Source organism: Archocentrus centrarchus, unplaced genomic scaffold (genome assembly GCF_007364275.1).
Source record: "Archocentrus centrarchus isolate MPI-CPG fArcCen1 unplaced genomic scaffold, fArcCen1 scaffold_40_ctg1, whole genome shotgun sequence".
In the NCBI taxonomy this organism is placed as follows: Eukaryota; Metazoa; Chordata; class Actinopteri; order Cichliformes; family Cichlidae; genus Archocentrus; species Archocentrus centrarchus.
In genome coordinates, this window is record NW_022060266.1 from 3,291,676 (window position 1) to 3,304,175 (window position 12,500).

Sequence of the window (12,500 nt, forward strand, 5' to 3'; positions counted from 1 at the left end):
CTGCACATCCCCCGGATCCTCCGCTTTAAAACGGCGCCGCTCTCTCCATGCTCCTGCCCGCCCAGGGCTCACTCTAGCCGGGCAAAGGTCTCCCTGCACATCCCCCGGATCCTCCGCTTTAAAACGGCGCCGCACTCTCCACGCTCCTGCCCGCCCAGGGCTCACTCTAGCCGGGCAAAGGTCTCCCTGCACATCCCCCGGATCCTCCGCTTTAAAACGGCGCCGCCTCTCCACGCTCCTGCCCGCCCAGGGCTCACTCTAGCCGGGCAAAGGTCTCCCTGCACATCCCCCGGATCCTCCGCTTTAAAACGGCGCCGCACTCTCCACGCTCCTGCCCGCCCAGGGCTCACTCTAGCCGGGCAAAGGTCTCCTGCACATCCCCCGGATCCTCCGCTTTAAAACGGGGCCGCACTCTCCACGCTCCTGCCCGCCCAGGGCTCACTCTAGCCCGGGCAAAGGTCTCCCTGCACATCCCCCGGATCCTCCGCTTTAAAACGGGGCCGCACTCTCCACGCTCCTGCCCGCCCAGGGCTCACTCTAGCCGGGCAAAGGTCTCCCTGCACATCCCCCGGATCCTCCGCTTTAAAACGGGGCCGCACTCTCCACGCTCCTGCCCGCCCAGGGCTCACTCTAGCCGGGCAAAGGTCTCCCTGCACATCCCCCGGATCCTCCGCTTTAAAACGGGGCCGCACTCTCCACGCTCCTGCCCGCCCAGGGCTCACTCTAGCCGGGCAAAGGTCTCCCTGCACATCCCCCGGATCCTCCGCTTTAAAACGGGGCCGCACTCTCCACGCTCCTGCCCGCCCAGGGCTCACTCTAGCCGGGCAAAGGTCTCCCTGCACATCCCCCGGATCCTCCGCTTTAAAACGGGGCCGCACTCTCCACGCTCCTGCCCGCCCAGGGCTCACTCTAGCCGGGCAAAGGTCTCCCTGCACATCCCCCGGATCCTCCGCTTTAAAACGGGGCCGCACTCTCCACGCTCCTGCCCGCCCAGGGCTCACTCTAGCCGGGCAAAGGTCTCCCTGCACATCCCCCGGATCCTCCGCTTTAAAACGGGGCCGCACTCTCCACGCTCCTGCCCGCCCAGGGCTCACTCTAGCCGGGCAAAGGTCTCCCTGCACATCCCCCGGATCCTCCGCTTTAAAACGGGCCGCACTCTCCACGCTCCTGCCCGCCCAGGGCTCACTCTAGCCGGGCAAAGGTCTCCCTGCACATCCCCCGGATCCTCCGCTTTAAAACGGGGCCGCACTCTCCACGCTCCTGCCCGCCCAGGGCTCACTCTAGCCGGGCAAAGGTCTCCCTGCACATCCCCCGGATCCTCCGCTTTAAAACGGCGCCGCACTCTCCACGCTCCTGCCCGCCCAGGGCTCACTCTAGCCGGGCAAAGGTCTCCCTGCACATCCCCCGGATCCTCCGCTTTAAAACGGGGCCGCACTCTCCACGCTCCCTGCCCGCCCAGGGCTCACTCTAGGCCCGGCAAGGGTCTCTGTGCGCATCCCCCTGGATCCTCCGCTTTAAAACGGGGCCGCACTCTCCACGCTCCTGCCCGCCCAGGGCTCACTCTAGCCGGGCAAAGGTCTCCCTGCACATCCCCCGGATCCTCCGCTTTAAAACGGGGCCGCACTCTCCACGCTCCTGCCCGCCCAGGGCTCACTCTAGCCGGGCAAAGGTCTCCCTGCACATCCCCCGGATCCTCCGCTTTAAAACGGCGCCGCACTCTCCACGCTCCTGCCTGCCCCAGGGCTCACTCTAGCCGGGCAAAGGTCTCCCTGCACATCCCCCGGATCCTCCGCTTTAAAACGGGGCCGCACTCTCCACGCTCCTGCCCGCCCAGGGCTCACTCTAGCCGGGCAAAGGTCTCCCTGCACATCCCCCGGATCCTCCGCTTTAAAACGGGGCCGCACTCTCCACGCTCCTGCCCGCCCAGGGCTCACTCTAGCCGGGCAAAGGTCTCCCTGCACATCCCCCGGATCCTCCGCTTTAAAACGGGGCCGCACTCTCCACGCTCCTGCCCGGGCCCTGGCTCACTCTAGCCGGGCAAAGGTCTCCCTGCACATCCCCCGGATCCTCCGCTTTAAAACGGGGCCGCACTCTCCACGCTCCTGCCCGCCCAGGGCTCACTCTAGCCGGGCAAAGGTCTCCCTGCACATCCCCCGGATCCTCCGCTTTAAACGGGGCCGCACTCTCCACGCTCCTGCCCGCCCAGGGCTCACTCTAGCCGGGCAAAGGTCTCCCTGCACATCCCCCGGATCCTCCGCTTTAAAACGGCGCCGCACTCTCCACGCTCCTGCCCGCCCCAGGGCTCACTCTAGCCGCGCAAAGGTCTCCCTGCACATCCCCTGCATCCTCCGCTTTAAAACGGCGCCGCACTCTCCACGCTCCTGCCTGCCCCAGGCTCACTCTTGCCCGGCCAAGGGTCTCTGTGCGCATCCCCTGGCTCCTCCGCTTTAAAACGGGGCCGCACTCTCCACGCTCCTGCCCGCCCATGGCTCACTCTAGGCCCGGCAAAGGTCTCCTGTGCAGCATCCCCTGGATCCTCCGCTTTAAAACGGAGGCCGCACTCTCCACGCTTCCTGCCCGCTCAGGGGCCTCACTCTAGCCGGGCAAAGATTCTCCCTGCACACTCCCCTGCATCATCCGCTTTAAAACGGGGCCAGCTCTCCCACGCTCCCTGGCCCTGCCCAGGGCTTCACTCTAGCCGGGCCAAAGGTCTCCCTGCACATCCCCCTGGATCCTCCGCTTTAAAACGGGGCCGCACTCTCCGCGCTCCTGCCCGCCCCGGGCTCACTCTAGCCGGGCAAAGGTCTCCCTGCACATCCCCGGATCCTCCGCTTTAAAACGGGCCGCACTCTCCACGCTCCTGCCCGCCCAGGGCTCACTCTAGCCGGGCAAAGGTCTCCCTGCACATCCCCCGGATCCTCCGCTTTAAAACGGCGCCGCTCTCTCCACGCTCCGCCTGCCCCGGGCTCACTCTGGCCCGGCCAAGGGTCTCTCTGCGCATCCCCTGGATCCTCCGCTTGAAAAGGGGCCGCACTCTCCACGCTCCCTGCCCGTCCAGGGCTCACTCTAGCCGGGCAAGGTCTCTGTGCACATCCCCTGGATCCTCCGCTTTAAAACGGGGCCGCACTCTCCACGCTCCTGCCGCCCAGGGCTCACTCTAGCCGGGCAAAGGTCTCCCTGCACATCCCCCGGATCCTCCGCTTTAAAACGGCGCCGCACTCTCCACGCTCCTGCCGCCCAGGGCTCCACTCTAGCCGGGCAAGGTCTCCCTGCACATCCCCCCGGATCCTCCGCTTTTAAACGGCGCCGCTCTCTCACGCTCCTGCCCGCCCAGGGCTCACTCTAGCCGGGCAAAGGTCTCCCTGCCACATCCCCCGGATCCTCCGCTTTAAAACGGCGCCGCACTCTCCGCGCTCCTGCCCGCCCAGGGCTCACTCTAGCGGGCAAAGGTTCTCCCTGCACATCCCCCGGATCCACCGCTTTAAAACGGCGCCGCTCTCTCCACGCTCCTGCCCGCCCCGGGCTCACTCTAGCCGGGCAAAGGTCTCCCCTGCACATCCCCCGGATCCTCCGCTTTTAAAACGGCGCCGCTCTCTCCACGCCCTGCCTGCCCCGGGCTCCACTCTAGCCGGGCAAAGGTTCTCCCTGCACATCCCCCGGATCCTCCGCTTTAAACGGGGGCCGCGCTCTCCACGCTCCTGCCCGCCCAGGGCCACTAGCCGGGGCAAAGGTCTCCTGGCACATCCCCTGGATCCTCCGCCTTTTTAAAACGGGGCCGCCACTTCTCCACGCTCCTGCCTGCCCGGGCTCACTCTAAGCCGGGCAAAGCGTCTCCTGCACATCCCCGGATCCTTCGCTTTAAACGGAGGCCGCACTCTACAGCGCTCCTGCACTGCCCCGGGCTTCACTCTAAGCCGGGCAAAGGTTCTTTCCCTGCACATCCCCCGGATCCTCCGCTTTAAAAACGGGGCCGCACTTCCACGGCTCCTGCCCCGCCCCGGGCTCACTCTAGCCGGGCAAAGGTCTCCCTTGCACCATCCCCGGATCCTCCGCTTTCAAACGGGGCCGCACTTCTCCCACGCTGCCTGCCTGCCCGGGCTCACTCTAGGCCGGGCAAGGCTTTTTTTCCCCTGCAAATTACACCCTGGAATCCTCCGCTTTAAACGGCGCCGCACTCTCCACGCTCCTGGCCCTTGTCCCCGGGCTCACTCTAGCCGGGCAAGGGTCTCTGTGCGCAATCCCCTGGATCCTCCGCTTTAAAACGGGGCCGCACTCTCCACGCTCCTGCCCGTCCAGGCTCACTCTAGCCGGGAAAAGGTCTCTGTGCACATCCCCTGGATCCTCCGCTTTTAAAACGGGGCCGCACTCTCCACGCTCCTGCCCGCCCAGGGCTCACTCTAGCCGGGCAAAGGTCTCCCTGCACATCCCCCGGATCCTCCGCTTTAAAACGGCGCCGCACTCTCCACGCTCCTGCCCGCCCAGGGCTCACTCTAGCCGGGCAAAGGTCTCCCTGCACATCCCCGGATCCTCCGCTTTAAAACGGCGCCGCTCTCTCCACGCTCCTGCCCGCCCAGGGCTCACTCTAGCCGGGCAAAGGTCTCCCTGCACATCCCCCGGATCCTCCGCTTTAAAACGGCGCCGCACTCTCCACGCTCCTGCCCGCCCCAGGCTCACTCTAGCCGGGCAAAGGTCTCCCTGCACATCCCCCGGATCCTCCGCTTTAAAACGGCGCCGCTCTCTCCACGCTCCTGCCCGCCCAGGGCTCACTCTAGCCGGGCAAAGGTCTCCCTGCACATCCCCCGGATCCTCCGCTTTAAACGGCGCCGCTCTCTCCACGCTCCCGCCCGCCCCGGGCTCACTCTGGCCCGGCCAAGGGTCTCTGTGCGCATCCCCGGATCCTCCGCTTTTAAAACGGCGCCGCTCTCTCCACGCTCCTGCCCGCCCGGGCTCACTCTGGCCCGGCCAAGGGTCTCTGTGCGCATCCCCTGGATCCTCCGCTTTAAAACGGGGCCGCACTCTCCACGCTCCTGCCCGCCCAGGGCTCACTCTAGCCGGGCAAAGATCTCCCTGCACATCCCCCGGATCCTCCGCTTTAAAACGGGGCCGCGCTCTCCACGCTCCTGCCTGCCCCGGGCTCACTCTAGCCGGGCAAAGGTCTCCCTGCACATCCCCCGGATCCTCCGCTTTAAAACGGGGCCGCACTCTCCGCGCTCCTGCCCGCCCCGGGCTCACTCTAGCCCGGCAAAGGTCTCCCTGCACATCCCCCGGATCCTCCGCTTTAAAACGGGGCCGCACTCTCCACGCTCCTGCCCGCCCAGGGCTCACTCTAGCCGGGCAAAGGTCTCCCTGCACATCCCCCGGATCCTCCGCTTTAAAACGGCGCCGCTCTCTCCACGCTCCTGCCTGCCCCGGGCTCACTCTGGCCCGGCCAAGGGTCTCTGTGCGCATCCCCTGGATCCTCCGCTTTAAAACGGGGCCGCACTCTCCACGCTCCTGCCCGCCCAGGGCTCACTCTAGCCGGGCAAAGGTCTCTGTGCACATCCCCTGGATCCTCCGCTTTAAAACGGGGCCGCACTCTCCACGCTCCTGCCCGCCCAGGGCTCACTCTAGCCGGGCAAAGGTCTCCCTGCACATCCCCCGGATCCTCCGCTTTAAAACGGCGCCGCACTCTCCACGCTCCTGCCCGCCCAGGGCTCACTCTAGCCGGGCAAAGGTCTCCCTGCACATCCCCCGGATCCTCCGCTTTAAAACGGCGCCGCTCTCTCCACGCTCCTGCCCGCCCAGGGCTCACTCTAGCCGGGCAAAGGTCTCCCTGCACATCCCCCGGATCCTCCGCTTTAAAACGGCGCCGCACTCTCCGCGCTCCTGCCCGCCCAGGGCTCACTCTAGCCGGGCAAAGGTCTCCCTGCACATCCCCCGGATCCTCCGCTTTAAAACGGCGCCGCTCTCTCCACGCTCCTGCCCGCCCAGGGCTCACTCTAGCCGGGCAAAGGTCTCCCTGCACATCCCCCGGATCCTCCGCTTTAAAACGGCGCCGCTCTCTCCACGCTCCCGCCCGCCCCGGGCTCACTCTGGCCCGGCCAAGGGTCTCTGTGCGCATCCCCTGGATCCTCCGCTTTAAAACGGGGCCGCACTCTCCACGCTCCTGCCTGCCCCGGGCTCACTCTAGCCGGGCAAAGGTCTCCCTGCACATCCCCTGGATCCTCCGCTTTAAAACGGGGCCGCACTCTCCACGCTCCTGCCCGCCCAGGGCTCACTCTAGCCGGGCAAAGGTCTCCCTGCACATCCCCCGGATCCTCCGCTTTAAAACGGCGCCGCTCTCTCCACGCTCCTGCCTGCCCCGGGCTCACTCTAGCCGGGCAAAGGTCTCCCTGCACATCCCCCGGATCCTCCGCTTTAAAACGGGGCCGCGCTCTCCACGCTCCTGCCCGCCCAGGGCTCACTCTAGCCGGGCAAAGGTCTCCCTGCACATCCCCCGGATCCTCCGCTTTAAAACGGGGCCGCACTCTCCACGCTCCTGCCCTGCCCCGGGCTCACTCTAGCCGGGCAAAGGTCTCCCTGCACATCCCCCGGATCCTCCGCTTTAAAACGGCGCCGCACTCTCCACGCTCCTGCCCGCCCAGGGCTCACTCTAGCCGGGCAAAGGTCTCCCTGCACATCCCCCGGATCCTCCGCTTTAAAACGGCGCCGCTCTCTCCACGCTCCTGCCCGCCCAGGGCTCACTCTAGCCGGGCAAAGGTCTCCCTGCACATCCCCCGGATCCTCCGCTTTAAAACGGCGCCGCACTCTCCACGCTCCTGCCCGCCCAGGGCTCACTCTAGCCGGGCAAAGGTCTCCCTGCACATCCCCCGGATCCTCCGCTTTAAAACGGGGCCGCTCTCTCCACGCTCCTGCCCGCCCAGGGCTCACTCTAGCCGGGCAAAGGTCTCCCTGCACATCCCCCGGATCCTCCGCTTTAAAACGGCGCCGCTCTCTCCACGCTCCCGCCCGCCCCGGGCTCACTCTGGCCCGGCCAAGGGTCTCTGTGCGCATCCCCCGGATCCTCCGCTTTAAAACGGCGCCGCTCTCTCCACGCTCCTGCCCGCCCCGGGCTCACTCTGGCCGGCCAAGGGTCTCTGTGCGCATCCCCTGGATCCTCCGCTTTAAAACGGGGCCGCACTCTCCACGCTCCTGCCCGCCCAGGGCTCACTCTAGCCGGGCAAAGGTCTCCCTGCACATCCCCCGGATCCTCCGCTTTAAAACGGGGCCGCGCTCTCCACGCTCCTGCCTGCCCCGGGCTCACTCTAGCCGGGCAAAGGTCTCCCTGCACATCCCCCGGATCCTCCGCTTTAAAACGGGGCCGCACTCTCCGCGCTCCTGCCCGCCCCGGGCTCACTCTAGCCGGGCAAAGGTCTCCCTGCACATCCCCCGGATCCTCCGCTTTAAAACGGGGCCGCACTCTCCACGCTCCTGCCCGCCCAGGGCTCACTCTAGCCGGGCAAAGGTCTCCCTGCACATCCCCCGGATCCTCCGCTTTAAAACGGCGCCGCTCTCTCCACGCTCCCGCCCGCCCCGGGCTCACTCTGGCCCGGCCAAGGGTCTCTGTGCGCATCCCCTGGATCCTCCGCTTTAAAACGGGGCCGCACTCTCCACGCTCCTGCCCGTCCAGGGCTCACTCTAGCCGGGCAAAGGTCTCTGTGCACATCCCCTGGATCCTCCGCTTTAAAACGGGGCCGCACTCTCCACGCTCCTGCCCGCCCAGGGCTCACTCTAGCCGGGCAAAGGTCTCCCTGCACATCCCCCGGATCCTCCGCTTTAAAACGGCGCCGCACTCTCCACGCTCCTGCCCGCCCAGGGCTCACTCTAGCCGGGCAAAGGTCTCCCTGCACATCCCCTGGATCCTCCGCTTTAAAACGGCGCCGCACTCTCCACGCTCCTGCCCGCCCAGGGCTCACTCTAGCCGGGCAAAGGTCTCCCTGCACATCCCCCGGATCCTCCGCTTTAAAACGGCGCCGCACTCTCCACGCTCCTGCCCGCCCAGGGCTCACTCTAGCCGGGCAAAGGTCTCCCTGCACATCCCCCGGATCCTCCGCTTTAAAACGGCGCCGCTCTCTCCACGCTCCTGCCCGCCCAGGGCTCACTCTAGCCGGGCAAAGGTCTCCCTGCACATCCCCCGGATCCTCCGCTTTAAAACGGCGCCGCTCTCTCCACGCTCCCAGCCCGCCCCGGGCTCACTCTGGCCCGGCCAAGGGTCTCTGTGCGCATCCCCTGGATCCTCCGCTTTAAAACGGGGCCGCACTCTCCACGCTCCTGCCCGCCCCGGGCTCACTCTAGCCGGGCAAAGGTCTCCCTGCACATCCCCTGGATCCTCCGCTTTAAAACGGGGCCGCACTCTCCACGCTCCTGCCCGCCCAGGGCTCACTCTAGCCGGGCAAAGGTCTCCCTGCACATCCCCCGGATCCTCCGCTTTAAAACGGCGCCGCACTCTCCACGCTCCTGCCTGCCCCGGGCTCACTCTAGCCGCGCAAAGGTCTCCCTGCACATCCCCCGGATCCTCCGCTTTAAAACGGGGCCGCACTCTCCACGCTCCTGCCCGCCCAGGGCTCACTCTAGCCGGGCAAAGGTCTCCCTGCACATCCCCCGGATCCTCCGCTTTAAAACGGGGCCGCACTCTCCACGCTCCTGCCTGCCCAGGGCTCACTCTAGCCGGGCAAAGGTCTCCCTGCACATCCCCCGGATCCTCCGCTTTAAAACGGGGCCGCACTCTCCGCGCTCCTGCCCGCCCCGGGCTCACTCTAGCCGGGCAAAGGTCTCCCTGCACATCCCCCGGATCCTCCGCTTTAAAACGGGGCCGCACTCTCCACGCTCCTGCCCGCCCAGGGCTCACTCTAGCCGGGCAAAGGTCTCCCTGCACATCCCCCGGATCCTCCGCTTTAAAACGGCGCCGCTCTCTCCACGCTCCTGCCTGCCCCGGGCTCACTCTGGCCCGGCCAAGGGTCTCCGTGCGCATCCCCTGGATCCTCCGCTTTAAAACGGGGCCGCACTCTCCACGCTCCTGCCCGTCCAGGGCTCACTCTAGCCGGGCAAAGGTCTCCCTGCACATCCCCCGGATCCTCCGCTTTAAAACGGGGCCGCACTCTCCACGCTCCTGCCTGCCCCAGGCTCACTCTGGCCCGGCCAAGGGTCTCCCTGCGCATCCCCTGGATCCTCCGCTTTAAAACGGGGCCGCACTCTCCACGCTCCTGCCCGCCCAGGGCTCACTCTAGCCGGGCAAAGGTCTCCCTGCACATCCCCCGGATCCTCCGCTTTAAAACGGGGCCGCACTCTCCACGCTCCTGCCCGCCCCAGGGCTCACTCTAGCCGGGCAAAGGTCTCCCTGCACATCCCCCGGATCCTCCGCTTTAAAACGGGGCCGCACTCTCCACGCTCCTGCCCGCCCCAGGCTCACTCTGGCCCGGCCAAGGGTCTCTGTGCGCATCCCCTGGATCCTCCGCTTTAAAACGGGGCCGCACTCTCCACGCTCCTGCCCGCCCAGGGCTCACTCTGGCCGGGCAAAGGTCTCCCTGCACATCCCCTGCATCCTCCGCTTTAAAACGGGGCCGCACCTTCAGTGACAGACTGCTGCATCCTAAATGCACAAAGGAGCGTTACCGCAGATCCTTCCTCCCAGCAGCTGTAAGACTTTATAATCACCACTGCTCCCAACAAAAACCACAATAACCTACACAATGTAGGATAATATATAATATACTGTAAATAGTCCGGCCTGTTAAGGTTCAACACACAGGCACATCATGTACATTGTATATAGTGTTATTATTAGTAGTATTAAGGTTAATCTTGTTTGTTGATTTTATATATATTTATATTCTTTTCTTAATAGTGTGAATTATTATATTTTTACTTATATTTATAATAACTGCGGCTGCTGTTACACCCAAATTTCCCCTCTGTGGGACAATAAAGGCTGTTTCTTCTTCTCCACTCTCCACGCTCCCGCCCGCCCCAGGCTCACTCTGGCCGGGCTAAGGGTCTCCCTGCGCATCCCCTGCATCCTCCACTCTAAAACGAGGCCGCACTCTCCACGCTCCTGCCCGAGAGAGAGGGAGAGCCTCCACACACGCCTGCCCGGGCCCAGGAGCGCTCTGCCCCGGCTACAGTCTGCACAGCATCCCCCGGAGAGAGGGAGAAGCTCCACACACTGCTGCCCGGGCCCGGCAGCGCTCTACCCCGGCTACAGTCACCACAGCATCCCCCGGAGCTCCTCCGGGAAAGAGGGAGAGCCTCCACACGCTGCTGCCCGGGCCCAGGAGCGCTCTGCCGCGGCTACAGTCTCCACAGCAGCCCCTGGAGCTGCTCCAGGGAGAGAGGGAGGGCCTCCACCACCCTGCTGCCCGCCACAGGTTCACTCTGCCCCGTCTACAGTCTCCACAGCAGCCCCTGGAGCTGCTCCAGGAAGAGAGGGAGGGCCTCCACCACCCTGCTGCCCGCCACAGGTTCACTCTGCCGCGGCTACAGTCTCCACAGCAGCCCCTGGAGCTGCTCCAGGAAGAGAGGGAGGGCCTCCACCACCCTGCTGCCCGCCACAGGTTCACTCTGCCCCGGCTACAGTCTCCACAGCAGCCCCTGGAGCTGCTCCAGGAAGAGAGGGAGGGCCTCCACCACCCTGCTGCCCGCCACAGGTTCACTCTGCCGCGGCTACAGTCTCCACAGCAGCCCCTGGAGCTGCTCCAGGAAGAGAGGGAGGGCCTCCACCACCCTGCTGCCCGCCACAGGTTCACTCTGCACCGGCTACAGTCTCCACAGCAGCCCCTGGAGCTGCTCCAGGAAGAGAGGGAGGGCCTCCACCACCCTGCTGCCCGCCACAGGTTCACTCTGCCCCGTCTACAGTCTCCACAGCAGCCCCTGGAGCTGCTCCAGGAAGAGAGGGAGGGCCTCCACCACCCTGCTGCCCGCCACAGGTTCACTCTGCCCCGTCTACAGTCTCCACAGCAGCCCCTGGAGCTGCTCCAGGAAGAGAGGGAGGGCCTCCACCACCCTGCTGCCCGCCACAGGTTCACTCTGCCCCGGCTACAGTCTCCACAGCAGCCCCTGGAGCTGCTCCAGGGAGAGAGGGAGGGCCTCCACCACCCTGCTGCCCGCCACAGGTTCACTCTGCCGCGGCTACAGTCTCCACAGCAGCCCCTGGAGCTGCTCCAGGAAGAGAGGGAGAGAGGGAGGGCCTCCACCACCCTGCTGCCCGCCACAGGTTCACTCTGCCCCGGCTACAGTCTCCACAGCAGCCCCTGGAGCTGCTCCAGGGAGAGAGGGAGGGCCTCCACCACCCTGCTGCCCGCCACAGGTTCACTCTGCCGCGGCTACAGTCTCCACAGCAGCCCCTGGAGCTGCTCCAGGAAGAGAGGGAGAGAGGGAGGGCCTCCACCACCCTGCTGCCCGCCACAGGTTCACTCTGCCCCGTCTACAGTCTCCACAGCAGCCCCTGGAGCTGCTCCAGGGAGAGAGGGAGGGCCTCCACCACCCTGCTGCCCGCCACAGGTTCACTCTGCCCCGGCTACAGTCTCCACAGCAGCCCCTGGAGCTGCTCCAGGAAGAGAGGGAGAGAGGGAGGGCCTCCACCACCCTGCTGCCCGCCACAGGTTCACTCTGCCCCGGCTACAGTCTCCACAGCAGCCCCTGGAGCTGCTCCAGGAAGAGAGGGAGAGAGGGAGGGCCTCCACCACCCTGCTGCCCGCCACAGGTTCACTCTGCCCCGGCTTCAGTCTCCACAGCATCCCCTGGAGCTGCTCCAGGAAGAGAGGGAGGGCCTCCACCACCCTGCTGCCCGCCACAGGTTCACTCTGCACCGGCTACAGTCTGCACAGCATCCCCCTTGGAGCTTGAACCCTCACCTCCAGCAGGGCCCGGGGACCCACACTTAAGCCCCACGCCACTGACTTAGTAAATTCGCAACAGCAAAACTTTCGTGCCCCTGGTATTCCGGGGCTGCTCTCGTGCCCCTGGTATGCCTTTTCCACACGGCAGCCACGGGGGGAGGCACTCTGCACGCTCCTGCCCGCCCCAGGCTCACTCTGGCCGGGCCACAGTCTCCACAGCATCTCCCGGAGGAGCTCCGGGAGAGAGGGAGAGCCTCCAAACACTCCTGCCCGCCCCAGGCTCACTCTGGCCGGGCTACAGTCTCCACAGCATCTCCCGGAGGAGCTCCGGGAGAGAGGGAGAGCCTCCAAACACTCCTGCCCGCCCCAGGCTCACTCTGGCCCGGCTACACTCCCCCTGCAGCATCCCCCTTGGGCTTGAACCTTCACCTCCCGCAGGGCCCGGGGACCAACACTTAAGCACCATGCCACTGACTTAGTAAATTCGCAACAGCAAAACTTTCGTGCCCCTGGTATCCCGGGACTGCTCTCGTGCCCCTGGTATGCCTTTTCCACACGGCAGCCACGGGGGGAGGCACTCTGCACGCTCCTGCCCGCCCCAGGCTCACTCTGGCCGGGCCAAGGGTCTCCGTGCACATCCCCTGAATC